This window comes from Vulpes lagopus, chromosome 3 (genome assembly GCF_018345385.1).
Source record: "Vulpes lagopus strain Blue_001 chromosome 3, ASM1834538v1, whole genome shotgun sequence".
Classification (NCBI taxonomy): Eukaryota; Metazoa; Chordata; class Mammalia; order Carnivora; family Canidae; genus Vulpes; species Vulpes lagopus.
The window spans coordinates 101,602,622-101,616,488 of record NC_054826.1 but is presented as its reverse complement, the minus strand read 5'-3'; the positions used below and the strand labels follow the sequence as shown (position 1 = coordinate 101,616,488).

The following is a 13,867-nucleotide window of genomic DNA, read 5'->3' as shown; positions in this document are numbered from 1 at the left end:
CGGGATCGAGTCCCACATCAGGCTCCCTACATGGAGCCTGCCTCTCCCTCTTCCTGTGTCTCTGCCTCTCTCTCTCTCTCTCTCTTTCTCTGTGTGTGTGTGTGTCTCATGAATGAATGAATGAATGAATGAATAAATAAATAATTAATTAATTAATTAATTAAATGGAAAAAAAGAAAATGCCAAACTCCCCAGTTGGCAGCACCATGTTATATCCGGCTGATTTTTTTCTTTTCCTGATCAAAATATGCTGAAGTTCATCTTGAGGCCAGGTTGGTCACTCCTGCCCTTAATGCCTCAGCCCTCAGCCAGTTTGGCAGGCACTCAAGTCAATTTGGGTAAAATGGCTGTGTGGCTCCTGAAGATGAGGCTCTGCTGTGAAATCCACCATCCACAGGGGCAGTGGGAGCCTCTGCCAGACTCAGCACTGGCGTCCTGTGGTGAGCGCTGGAGATGCGCCCTGCCAAGGCACCCTGGGACTGCGCACCAGAGCTGGGGCCTAGTGTGGGGCTCTCCAAAGTTCTGGGGGTGCAGCCAGTGGAGCATGTTTGCGAGCAGTGACTCCTCTTGCAGATGCACCAGGACCCTTCGAGCCTGTGAGCCCTCTGCACCCTCACGTTCCAGCTCGGGGCCTCTGGGACTGGCAGGCAAGATTGCCATTGTTTGTGGCCAAGTCCTCAAGAGCCAGGTGCTACTGTCCTGAGGCCACACCTGCCCTGTGGCCTGCCTGCAACTTTTGGGGTCACTGAGCCTCTGTCCTCCTACCACATGCCAAGCACAGTGTTGGGCCCTGGGGATGAGAGCCAGGACTAGCCTCTGTCCCCTGCAGTTGGCAGTTTCTTGGGAAGATAGACAATACCTGTGCACCTGTTCTTGGGGCCTACTGTGAGGTTAGCAGGCAGCATCAGAAATGACTCCCATGGGGAGCTGCAGGTGACAGGGCCTTGATGGTCCACAAACAGGTGAGCATGCAGGGGGCCCAGACTGTGCAAAGGCCTAAGGTGCAAATTTCGGGTGTGTCTGGGAAGCACAAGGGATAGCGAGTGAGGAGATAAGGCTACAGAAGCTGGCAAGGCCCCACATTGTATCCTGGGAGGTACCCCAAGTCCCACTCGAGAACAGCTGAGATCCACAGCCCAAGCCTCTGGGGAGCCTGGACAGCTGGACCACCAGGCACCAGGCTCCATCCAGGAGCCTTCCCAAATAAGCACTGGTCTTTACATCTGCACTGGATGGGTTTTCCCATTTCATAAGAAATCTAAGGCTCAGAGAGGTTAAGAAATATGACCAAAGACACACAGCAGAGTAAGGTTTGAACCCAGCCCCACCTTGGCACCCAGAGTAGAGGAACTAGTCAGAGAGGGAGTATGTGTGTGTGGGGGTGTGTCAGGGGGGCTGCAGCTGGCTCCTACCCACTCAGGAGCTGATCATGGGCCCCTCCTGTCCCCTGTGCTCTCAGCCACGTCATAGGAGAGTTGACACCATGGGAGTCCACAACTGCAACAAAGCAAAAACCTGGCTGCTAAATAGGAACCTGTCCACCACTGGCAAGCCTGTGCGTCTGTGTGAAACCGAACATGTGTGTGTTCATGTCTGTGTGTCTGTATGTGTATCTGTGCATCTGTGTGAGACTGAGCATGTGTGTGTTCGTGTCTGCATGTGTGACTTGTATGTTGGTGTGTCTGAGGGTGTGTCCCATGTATGCACACGCCTGTACATCTGTGTGTAGTCAGGGTGCATGTGTTTCTGTGTGACAGTGAGTTGAGAGTGTTTATATGTGTCTGTGTGATTGGTATTTGTGTCTGTCACTGTGTGTGTCATTGTGTGTGGATGTCACTGCGCACTGCATGTGTATCACTGTGTGTGTGTCACTGTGTGTGGCCTCTTAAGCTGCAGGTTGTGGTTTCAAGTGAAATAGAGTCTGCGTAAAGACACTGCTGGCAAATGTCCTTGAGGAGGCAAAGGACTTGGGCTGCACAAAGAGGGGAGGGGCCGGAGCCAGCTAAGACAGACCGCGCCCAGCCCAGCGCAGAAATGAAGTCACAGGACAGAATCGGAAGCCGCCCCCCCCCCCCCCACTGTCTGGCCCTCGGAGTGTCCCCAGCCCTGCAGGCAGCAGGGCCCTCGAGAGGCTTCCATGCCCTGACCACAGCCCTTGAGAAAGCAGTGTCAGGAGGGTTTGTAGGGATAAAAATATAAACTTGGTTGCTTACAAAAATCACTCGCAGCTTAAAAGCACTGGCCCCCTGTTGTCATGGAGTTGACAATACCGATAAGGATCAAAGGGACAAGAATAGACTGAAAGGACTGGTTCCCACTTAACTCTTAGAATCTTTTTTTTCCCCTAAATTTCTGGCTCTCTCTTCCTGAAGAATATTCTAGATGCTGTAGTGTGACCCCCATTTTGTGAACGCTGCATCCTCTGCTGTCCCGGGACAGCCCCCCAGCCATGGGGCCATCTGACTGCCCACCCTCCTAGCCCCCGGGTGGCCGTGTGAGCCATGCTGGACCCGTCAGGGCTCTGCCCTGGGACTCTCCCATTGGGATGGAGAGAGGGGGGTCAGGCCCTCTTGGGACACGGGATGAGAGCCATGAGTGACGGGGACAGAGACTGAAGGCCCTCCCCGCAGTCTGGCTTCCTGTTCTAGCACATCTGAGGCCCTGTCTCCCCTGACCGAGCCCCCAAGTGGTTCTATGAGAGGGGTGTGTGTCCCTCGAAACTTCCCGAGTCCTGATCTGAAGCCCGGTTACTCTCCAGCCAGCCCCTCACTTTTCCCTTGCACTTATTTATCACAAGCGGTGCTATGTGTGCGCAGGGGCTGTCACCTGTCAACCCTGCCCCATTCCCACTGCTATAAGTGGTGCGAGGGCCGGGACCTGTATCGCTGCCTCAGTCAGGGCTCTTTCAGGGGCGAGGTTCAAAAACCCAATTCAAACTGCCTTAAGCAAGAAGGGAACGTTTGGCTGCATCACTGGAGCGTTGGGACCCGAGCGGGCCGTCAGAGATGCCACCAGACCTCTCATCCCTCCATCAGCCTCTCTGTCCAGCAGCCCCACCTTCAGAACCGGGGTAACGCTGGTCACAGACGCCGGGGGCGCCACTGATGTGGATTCATAAACCCCAAGTGGGACAGTCCCCTCCCCAACACGCCCATGTCGCAGAGCTCAGAAGAGGCTTTGCTGGCCCTGCAAGGCTCCCACAGCCTCTGCTGAACCAGTCACAGGCTTGGGGTCACAGTGCCGTGATTGAACTGCCCCAGAAGGAGGTACGGTCACATGGCAGGGGCTGGAGGGTGGGGGATGGCCCTCCAGCAGAAAGGCCCGGGGCCCTGACACCCACCCCCAAGGCCCACAGCCTCATATGGTCTCTCAGCCACAAGGCATCTGGCTCTACGATCCTGGGGCTCAGAGGCTGGAGCTCTGGTCTCAGGGGGACACATACAGACAATGCAATTGAGATGAGAATCCCAGGTCCCAAGGGCACAACTCATCCAAGGCTCAGGTGGGGCAGGAGGAACCGAGAAGGAGAAGCAGGCCCAGAGGAGCATCCTGGGGAGCAGAGAGGGAGGCCCCTTCAGCAAGGAGTGTGCTTTGCAGAGAACAGGGCCAGATGCCCCCCCCCAAGGGAGGGGGTGGCAGGGTGGAGGGCACATGGGGGCCGGGTCTGCCGGGAGAAGCCAGGTCATGGCTGCCACTCAGAGGGCGATCCCACCAAACTTGCTCACGATTTGGCCGCCAAGCACGTGCCTGGTCGATGACTCCACGTGGAGAATTGCGACTGCCACCTGCTCTGGCCCAGGGAGACAGCATGACCTCCCCAAGGCCACGTGGCTGGGGTGCTGGGAGACAAAGTCCCAGAGAAGCTTCCCTCCGTCCTTGGGTCAAGATGGAAAAATTCAAAGCACCCTCAGCTCCCAGTGGCTCGGAAGGCAGCCATACCGTCAATTATTAATCATCCCTTAAAAGCCCAGGAAAACTGAGATGGGAAAGCCACGGGGCCCCTCACAGCCTTTGGCTAAAAAGCCACAATGGGTCTGTGTTAAGCCACAGACCCCAGAGGCCAAGAGCTCCCCGTTTCTGAGGCTCCCTGGAAGAATGACCCCTCTGCTGAGGACAGGACTTTGCAAACCAGGAAGGGGTTTCCAGGCAGGCTTCGTTGTCCCTGTCACTTTATGGGGAGCCGGGGGGCAGGGTGGGGGATGTGACACTTTAGGGTATGTCAGCAACACCACCCAACCTCTGGGTCCCGGGCTCCGTGGGCAAATGCTCAAGAACCCAGAGGCGAATCTTTGGCTAAGGTCAGAGTCCTTTCTTCTCCATGAATATTTATCACACGTGATCCTGGCTTGTTCATACTTCATAAAGCAAGGCATGTTCGCCCGAACATTATATTGTGTATATTATTTCATGTGATCTTTATTTCCAGTCACTCCCCTTCTCACGCTTTTCTTTCTCACCACCCACCTCTCCTCCCAACCCATGCCTCCTTCAGCAGCCGTCGAGCCCCTGCAAACCCACCGTGGATGGGACAAGGCAGCAGGGACCGTGCATCCTGGGAAAAGCACTCGGGAGCCTGCACTTGTCGTGAACCCATCTCCTGTGGCTTCTGCAACAAACACCACACACTGGATAACTCAGAACATCGTGTAGGCTGAACTGCGACCCCAAAATTAACACAGTGTCCCAAAATAATGACTGTCTTCAGAGACAGGGTCTTTAAAAGGGTAATTTAAAAAAAAATTACTTATTTACTCATGAGAGACACAAAGAGGCAGAGACACAGGCAGAGGGAGAAGCAGGCTCCATGCAGGGAGCCCAATGTGGGACTCGATCCCAGGACTCCAGGATCACGCCCTGGGCCGAAGGCAGGCGCTAAACCGCTGAGCCACCTGGGCTGCCCTTTCAAGGGGTAATTAAGGTAAAATGAGATCCCAAGGGTAGTCCCCAATCCCACAGGACTGGAGTCCTTAGAAGAGGAAGATTTCAGGGCACAGATAGGCATAAGGGATGCTGACATGGGGACACAGAAGATGACCACCTACACACCAGGGAGGGAGGCCTCAGGAGGAGCCAGTCCTGCCCACACCTTGCAGGGGCTGAGGAGGGTCTGCCCCAGGGTCTGACGATCCTGGACATTCCTTGGGTTGTAGACACCTCTCCCTCTGCCTCTAAGGACACTGGTCATCGGATTAGGGCCCACTTTAATCCATCTGGACCTCCTCCAAACCTGTGCAGAGACTCTGTTTCCAGACAGGGTCACATTCACAGGTACTGGGGCTTAGGACTTTGGGCATAGCTTTGGAGGCCACAGTTTAAGCCACAACGTGGCACCATGTACGAGGCCAGTGTATGGAGGAGAGCAGTGTGGCGAGGAAGCCACAGTGGCTCAATCCCCGGCACTTTGAGCCTTGGCCCAAGGAACAGACCTGGGAGGGGGAAAGCCACCATCTGCCAGTGACCACATTTGAGATGCAGAGTGAGAACTGCCGGGCTGAGCCCAGTTCACTTCCAGACCCGTGAGCAGAATGGGCGGCTGCCATTGCTTCAACCCTCGCTTTTGAGGGGCAATTTCTTACATAGCACCAGATAGCTCAACAGCCATCCCACTTTCCAAAATGGCCACAGCATGTCACATTCCCACCGGCAAAGTCTGGGGGTGCCTCTTCCCTCATCCTCGCCATCACTGGGTGTTATCGCTTTCAACATTTTTTTAACCATTTGGTCAGTAATGAGGGATATTCAAGTTTGTAAACCCGCGGTACACTGCTCTCAGGCGTGGATGCCCAGGGAGTCTCGGCTCGCCTAGGCCGACCTCTCATGCTCTCAATGGGCAACGGAGCATCAGAGTGACGTAGCTTGTGCAAGACACACCCTGGGCCTTTACTGGTTCTGTCACCCCAGCCGCTCCACCCAGAGCTACCATGTTTCATCTGATCCTATGTGGTTTTCATGGCTCAGACTCCCAGGGAAAACAGACGGTGCACTCAGGTTGGGATACTTCCAGGAGGGCTTGTTTCCAAGAGTTGGGGACAGAGGGAGGAGCCCCCAGGAGCCACGGGAACAGTGCAGAGACCTGGGGCAGTACCAGAGCTGCTGCCCCCAAACCCTGGGAGTCGGAGAAGGGTCAGCAACTGGAGTCTGGAATGAGAGAATCATGCAGAGAGGAGCCTTGGAAAACCACGGTGGCAGGAGAGACACTGCCAGCTGAGGTAACCTCAACAGGTGGGAGTCAGGGAAAAGATGCCCTGACCCCACTCTCCCCCCTCCCTCCAATCTCTCACTGGGGACTTCCGTTGACCAAACCCAACCGGGAGCCAGAGGCAGGGACCCTGCTGGTGTGGCCCATATGGGGCAGCAGCCTCCAAGGGCACAGAGGAGACAGGAGGGGGCAGAAGGGCAAACCCAGGAAGATATTCCATGTAGTCTGATGATCAAACTACCACGGCCATCCTGTCAGCAGCTGCTGACATATCTGGACCTTGAGAGCTGGGAGAAATCGCCCTGGAGGCTCCTTAGTCTTTGGGAGGAAGCGGGGGCCCCACTGAGGATCTGATGAAATCCAAGTGATCCTCCTCCCAGCAATAGGCACATCCATCTCCAAGCAGCAGAAACACCAATAGAACAGCTTTCTGCCAGAAAAGGAATTTACTGGTTCATACGGTGGGTGTCAGGTAAGGCTAGATCCAGGGTCACAGCACTGCCAGGGCTTTACCTCTCCCTCCTTCTCTCTCTGTGCTTGTCATCCTGAACTTCCTTCTGCATCTCAGTGCTTGGCACAGGGCAGACAGGTGGCTGCCACAGCTTGATCCTATCTTCCCAAGTTAGGAGACCCTATGGGAGAACCCCCCCAGCTAGACCCAGCGGGAGTTCTGAGGAAGGCTCTGGGGGGCCATGCATGAGCCACATGCCCATCCCCAACTGACCACTATGTCCCGTGGATGCTGTCCTGTGACTGGCCTGCATCGTGCCTGACGGTCCTGCCACCTCCACTATGGGATTGAATAAAGAAGGTTTGTTTGTTTGTTTCTAAAGACTTATTTATTCATAAGAGACACAGAGAGAGAGGCAGAGACACAGGCAGAGGGAGAAGCAGGCTCCATGCAGGGAGCCCGATGCGGGACTCGATCCAGGGACTCTGGGATCACACCCTGGGCAGAAGGCAGACGCTCAACCACTGAGCCACCCAGGGGTCCCTGAAGAAGCTTTTCAAACCAACCTTAACTGTGGCAGCCACAGTCCATCCCCTTAGACACCTGACATTTCAGGGGCCACTGACCACTGCCAACCTCTTTCCCGTACAGGAGGAGCAGAGCCGTAGATCAAGGTCACTCAGGGAGTGGAGAACAAAGCCGTCTAGGCTTTCTCTTAGAGAGCCTGAAACCTATAAATCCTTAAATGGCATTAGCAAGGGACAAGCACTGAGTTTCCTTAATCCTCCAAGGGGATTAGGAAAATGCAGCCAAGCTAAGCTCCTTTCAGGGAAGAGAAACAACCACCTCCCACCAGCACTGCGCTTCTCCTGAGCTGGCCCATCCCTGGAGGGTAGGCAGTAGGCCCTGCAGCCAACACCCTGGGGCCTCGGGACCCCCCCCACACACACACACACATAATGCTGCAGCCTGGAACTAATGACCACTGGCATCAGCAGCATCCGACAGCTGAGGAAGGTTTCCAGGGGCACAGGCAGGTGTTCCGGATGGACCAAACCACATGAACAAAGGTATCAAGTCTGGAATTAGGGTCATCCCTGCCCCTAAATTTGCAGGGCCTGGGACAAAGGTTAAATGAAAAAAGGCCCACCTGCCGTCGGTCCAAACAGTGAAGAGCAAACAAACTGTTGAACAAACATGTTCTGTCTCACACCTTCTAACAACCTGGTGTGAATTGAGCCTCCTTCTAGGACACGGGGGGGCAGGGGGGAGCACCCCACTGACCTCTGACTTCTGGTCGCCCATGCTAGCCAAGCCTGGTGCAGGAGCTCCCTTCTTTCCCACCCCTGTTGACCCATGGCTCACAGTGACATGTCACGCGTGCATGAATGTGGACCTCCCAGCCTCTGGGGCCGTGTTCTGTCCTCCTTCCCCACACAGGCTCGCCCCTTGTTCACCCTTGGTCTAGGACTGCACATGCCAGTCACATAGCCAGTCATCGGGGGAGAAGTCCCCACAGACCCCAGAAGGGGCTCAGGACTGCTCCTGACCCAGGGTTGGGCTTCGGGCACTGGTTCTACTTGGCAGATTCTGTTTGGCAGGATCAGGGGGTGAGCAGTGAAGTGGACAGAGCTGGCCAGCCCTGATGCCCCTGACAGCCTGGGGTGGGAGCCGCCAGAGGACTGGATCCTGGGAGCACACAGTCAGCTCCACGCCAGAAGACAGGCCTCTGGATGCCACGGGCAGGGGGTTGCGGGGTGAGACGTGCCCAGGAGCCAAGGAGGAACCGTGACAGAGAGGGGACCCCCAGGCTGGAGTTCATGCCCCCTGAGTCCAGGGCATGAACAGTCTGGGATGTGTTTATGGGACCCTCAGAGGGGAAGACCGCCCCCCTTGATGTGGAGCACAGGCAGTGAGAAGCGGTAGTGTGCCGGGAAGGGCGTGACAAGTAGCTCTCGGGTAGGAAAAGCCCTGATCTGAAGCAGTGGCCAATTCCCATGGTGTAAATGTTCCCACCACAGCCAATTTCAAGGTGTCAACAGGACATCAGGGAACAGAGTTGGGAAGAGAGACGCTGAAGCACACCATCATCTGGCACCACTCCCATCACCTAGAGAAAGGGGACAGAAACAACCTCGAGAGCAGAGAAAAGTAAAATAACCAAGACATGATGAGTCTTCGATAAGTATTAATTTAGCACGTTCATTTAATTTTTAGTAATGGCTGAGCCTAAGGACCATCTTGCAGAATTCCCTGAGAATGTAAAACTCGGCTCTCCAGAGCTGGTGGTAGCTCTTTCTCCAGCACAGCCCTGAGGAGCCTAGATGCAGAGCTGAGGCATCTAGAATGTTCCCTGGCTAAATCCTCCATGGGGTGGGGTGATAGGGAGACTGTGCCCACTGCCCCCCAAGGGCCACATCCATCCCCCTTCCCAGCCTGAGGGGCAGCCTGACCTCCAGGTGCCAAACACACCAGGAGACCCCGTCACTCTGGCCGTGGGCAGGCTGAGGATCCCATCCTGGTGGCCCCCTTCCTGCGCTGGCCCCCAGCAGCCAGGCCCCCATGCCCTAAGTGCTCTGGGGGCTCTGCTCCTCTCCTGCCCTGCCCTGCGATAAGGATACTGGGACTTCAGCTCAAGCCTGCCCTGGCTGCTTGTCCTACCACCCCGTAGCCCAGATGTTCTGGAACTGCAGGGTGACCTACAGACAACGCAGGTCACCTGTTGTTACACAGCCCTCTGCAGCCCAAGCTGTTCCTTGTAGCAAGCAGCCTGTGGGAAGCCTCCTGGACCGGCCTCGGGCTGGACGTTCCGGCCTCACCAGGAAGCCCTGCGCCCCTGGCACCGACCCGTAGGATCGAGTGTGCCCCGGGCACGGTAACGTTCATCCTGTTGATGGCGGAGAACAGCCCCCGGGCACCGAGTTCAGTGCCAGCAGGGCTCGACTATCGGCACACGGTATTAATGTAATTAGCAACGATCCCGTGACACAGCCACTGTTGTGACCCCATTTTTATAGATGAGGCAAGTGAGATCTGCTCAGCGGTCACACAGCTAGGAGGTAGAAGGCCCGGGCAGACTCAGATTTGTCTGACAGCAAGGCTCAACCTCAAGCCTTGTGCTCTCCCGAGTGGAGGAAAGGACCAGGTGTCGGGGCACAGTCTCCAGGGGTGGGGGTGGTTATCCTCTCTCTCTCTCTCTGCAATCTCCCAGTCAGTAATCTCACCGCACATGTGGACTCCAGATGTGACAAGTGGCTGGACAGATATTCCCCTCCACCGATGTTCTCCATCCAAGGAATGGTGCATCGCGCTTGGTTCACCTTTCCGTGTCACGCGTTTCTGGATTTGGTGGATTATCAACTTTACATTCAGAGGAAACAATAAAGCTATTTTCAGCTTGGGAACAAACGAATCCAGTGGTAAATAAAACCCCAAAGCCTGGTGCTGGGAAGGCCCACACTGTCCTCCCAGTTGGCAGGCTTCCTCTGCCTGGGGGGGCTCCGTCCACACCCCAGGGGGGTGGGAGTGTGCAGGCCCAGAAGGGAAGCAGGCAGGGAGCGTTCTGGAATCATAGCAGCTGTATGATCCCCATGTCAGCTTTACGGATGCAGGCACTGAGGTCCAGAGAGGGTGAGCTGCCCGCCGGGGTCACAGAGCCCTGGGCGCCAGGGAGCGCTGTCCCCGGCTCCACTGGTGCTCCGGCTCCCGCGCGGCTGCTCCAGTGTTTTCTCAGCACTTGAGAACAGATGGCTCCAACTCCCACCCACGGAAGCCAAACATTTTCCCTGGTTACCCTGCTAATTTGCTCACAAGCCTCCTCTTGTAAATAGAGAGTACAAAGGCTCCTGTGAACAGCGTGCCTGACGAGCAAATTCTGACTTCACTGGAAAGGCTTCAGACGGAGCACAGCAAGCCCCAGGTAAGGCCCAGGTGTGGCTCAGGTGTGGCTCAGGTGTGGCCAGCAGCCTCGGTGGCCAGCCCGTCATAAGCAGGTACCAGCTCGGGCTCCAGCCCCGGTTCTGCCCCTCCCACCAAGGCTGGCTGGGAAAGCTTGGGCTGGCCCCTGGGTCTCCCTGGCATCCTTCTCTCACCTGTGAAATGGGTGTGCTGATTCCAGAGCCGTAGGACGTGAGATATCATGCATGTGCTCTGGGAACAGAGAAGAGGTGTCTGTGAGAATCCAGTCACTTTCATCTGGTGACAGTGGGCTGGCGTCACTCTGCACCCCACCCCTCACCCGACAATAGCCCACTTGCTCAGCCCCTTTCACTTCTGGAGCCCTCCTCCCGAGACCCAGAGAGGAGCTAACGCCTCAAGATTCTCAGCTGTGTGATGCTGCACAAGCGCCTTCACCTCTCTGGGCCTCATCCCCACCTGTGAGGATCCAGTGATCCCTGATACCCAGTGAGTGCTAAGGGTCATCCCTACCTCACCAAAGCCAGGGGAGGCTCCTTGGAGGATGGGGCGGTGGCCTGGAGCCCTTGCAGAAGAGTAGATGTTGGTGGGGTAGAGGGGAGTGTGTGTCAACGGGCAGGTCCTCCAGGTAGAGGGAACTCCGTGGGTAAAGCTCAGGAAGGAGTCACCTCCCTGTGGGGGAGCGGAAGCCACAGGAGCCTGGGTGTGGCTGGTGCTGGGCGGGGAGGGGGCACAGCGGCTAGCCAGGTGGGCAGGGGATCCAGAGGTTTGGAACTGGCAGGGAGAGAGGAGTCAAGGCTCCCAGCAGGTCCCCAGGGTCCCCCAACCTCACCCACAGCAGCCATAATGAAGAGCTCTTCCTGCTAAAAGCTCCTGGAGCCAGGGCCAGGCAGCGTCTGCCGTCCTGGCCACCCTCCAGCGGCAGCCCTGGGAGCTGCTGTCCCATCCTGCTGGCGGCCTGTGGTGTCCTGGGGGGTGCAGACCCAGGAGGCCACTTATGGCTTGGGGGCCCAGTACGGGAAGCTTGGCCAGGGTGCCACCCCTTTGATCTGTAGGCCTGGGGTGTGGGGGTCCGGGGGTGGCATAACCTGCAGGATCGACAACAGTGGCTAAAGAGGGAAGAGCGCCATCCTGGCCCTGCTGTGGGACTGGAGCAAGCCCTCCCACCTCTCTGAGCTTCCCGCCTCTGTCAGCCTCCCCTGGCAGAGTCGAGGTGAGGATTAGAGCAGAGCCTGGCTCCTAGCCGCTGCCCGTAGCGTCCACCCCCGCCCCCCATCACGCACAGCACCACGCAGGGGGGTCTTCACCCTCTTAGGACAGAATTACTGGCTTTGCTTGTTTATTGGATTTAAACAAAGCCCAGATGGCTCACTCTCCTCTTCTCCCGAGGTTGACAGCACAGGTGCTTGCATGGAGGCAGGGGCACTGCGCTGGGCAGCGATGGGGTGGACGGTGCGTCCTGGAGGGTGACGCCCGGCAAAGGCTTCTCCTCTCTGGACCCGGGTCCTGGGCAGTTCCAGGGGCCTTTCCGTCCATGGCCAGAAATAGGCTTTGACACCGTGGTGGTCCCCGGGCCCACCCTAAGGTGCCTCAATAATCCTGTGTCCTGGGGTCACTGTGAGCACAAAATGCGGTGCATATATGGCTGTGACCCACCATCCCAGGTGGGAGTCCCACCTCACCACTCACCGGCTGGCTTCTTCATCTCTAAGAGGGGGCTCAGGGCACACCCGTCTGTGCAAGAATTAGAGAAGGTGACGTCAATGAAGGCCACTCCCTGCTCAGGGGGACGCGGGAGGGGAGACCCCCGTCCCTCCGAGATCCGCTGAGCCTCGCCCTGCCGGGCGCATCCAGCAGCAGCCCACGCAGCATCCCTCCCTCTGCCCTGGGGAGGCTCCCGCTCCCTTTCCCCCTCCCTCCCCGGCCGTGTCCTGGGCAGGCCCCACACTTCGTTCTCTGTCTGGCTCTTGGCTGCAAGTACCGGTTTGACGGGAAGATTCTAATGGGCTTTAAGTTAATAAGTTGGGAATAAATTAGGTTTGAGCTCCATAGGAAGCAGATGGCGCAGCCGCCATGGCCTGGAACAGCCCCACTGGAGCAGCGACGGGCAGGCAGGGGCACGGTTGGGCTCTCTTTATTCTTCTTTCTCCTCCAACATCTTATTATGAAAATTTAACATAAAGAAGATCCAAAAGAATCGTGCAGTGAACACCCATATGCTCACTGTCTGCATTTGCTCTGTGAGCTCGCTGGGACAGCTGCCCGTCCCCCAGCCCCCTTGCCAGCCACCAGCCCAACTCGCTGTTTTTAATGCATTTCTAAGTCCGTGGCAGACATCAGTCACTTCACCCCTAAACATGCATATCATTAGCTAGAGATCAATATTTGTTTTGGGTTTGGGTTGTTTGTTTTTAAGTAAAATTTACCAACAGTGAAATGCACAAATCTAGAGTGGACACTTGCTGAGTTTTGACAGATGCACACATTGCAGAAGCCAGAGCTCCACCGAGACACAGCATCGCCGTCACCCCAGATAGCATCCCATGCCCCGCACGCTTCCCGAGGGTGATCACCCTCTTAATCACCTCAGAACCATGTTGTCTGGTCTAGAACTTCATATGAATGGATATGTGTCCTTCTGTGTCCTTTTTCACTCGGCACAATGCTCTTGAGATACCTTCCGGATGTTGGGGTATCAGTGCTGTGTTCCCTTTTATTGCTGAGTACCGCGCTGTGGTCTGGAAGGACCACAGTCTGTGTACTCATCTCCTGCTGATGGACGCCTGGGCTGTTGCCAGGTTTTTACTATTGTGAATAAAATCCTTATGGGTCTTTTTGTGGACATTAAGTTTATTTTAGTTTAGTTTTTTAAAGATTTATTTATTTATTTATTTGGGGGGGAGAGAGAGGGAGAGCAAGTGGGGGAGGGGCAGAGGGAGAGAATCTCAAGCAGACTCCTCACTGAGCGTGGAGTCCGATGGGGGACTCCACTTCATGACCCGTGAGATCACGACCTGAGCTGAAACCAAGAGCCAGATGTTCAATCCATCGAACCCAGGTGCCCTGACATGAAGTCTATTTTTAAGCTAATCTTGAGTCCCTCTTTCCCCTAAAACAAGACCAGCTCACTCCATAGCTGCAGGGGTTAGGATAATGCTTCAACTACCCCCCTGGTTTTTGACTGGCCACATCTCCCCAGACTGAGTCCCCGTGGTGGGCGGTGGTGGGCCTTGGTGGTCTGCAGTGGCTCGTGCTCCTTCATGGGTGGCCAGGCTGGCGGCTGTTGTCTGCAGTGGTGAGAG

At 56.2% G+C, this 13,867-nt stretch overlaps 1 long non-coding RNA gene across 1 annotated transcript; it reads right to left on the bottom strand.

Moving 5' to 3' along the window:
• Nucleotides 1-9,915: 9,915 nt before the first annotated feature.
• On the bottom strand, nt 9,916-12,396 carry LOC121486632. Its single transcript, XR_005986698.1, has 3 exons — nt 12,255-12,396; nt 10,742-10,799; nt 9,916-10,010 (listed from the first exon to the last, which is right to left on the bottom strand). It is a non-coding gene; the product is annotated as an uncharacterized LOC121486632 (long non-coding RNA).
• Between the last annotated feature and the right edge of the window lie 1,471 nt (nt 12,397-13,867).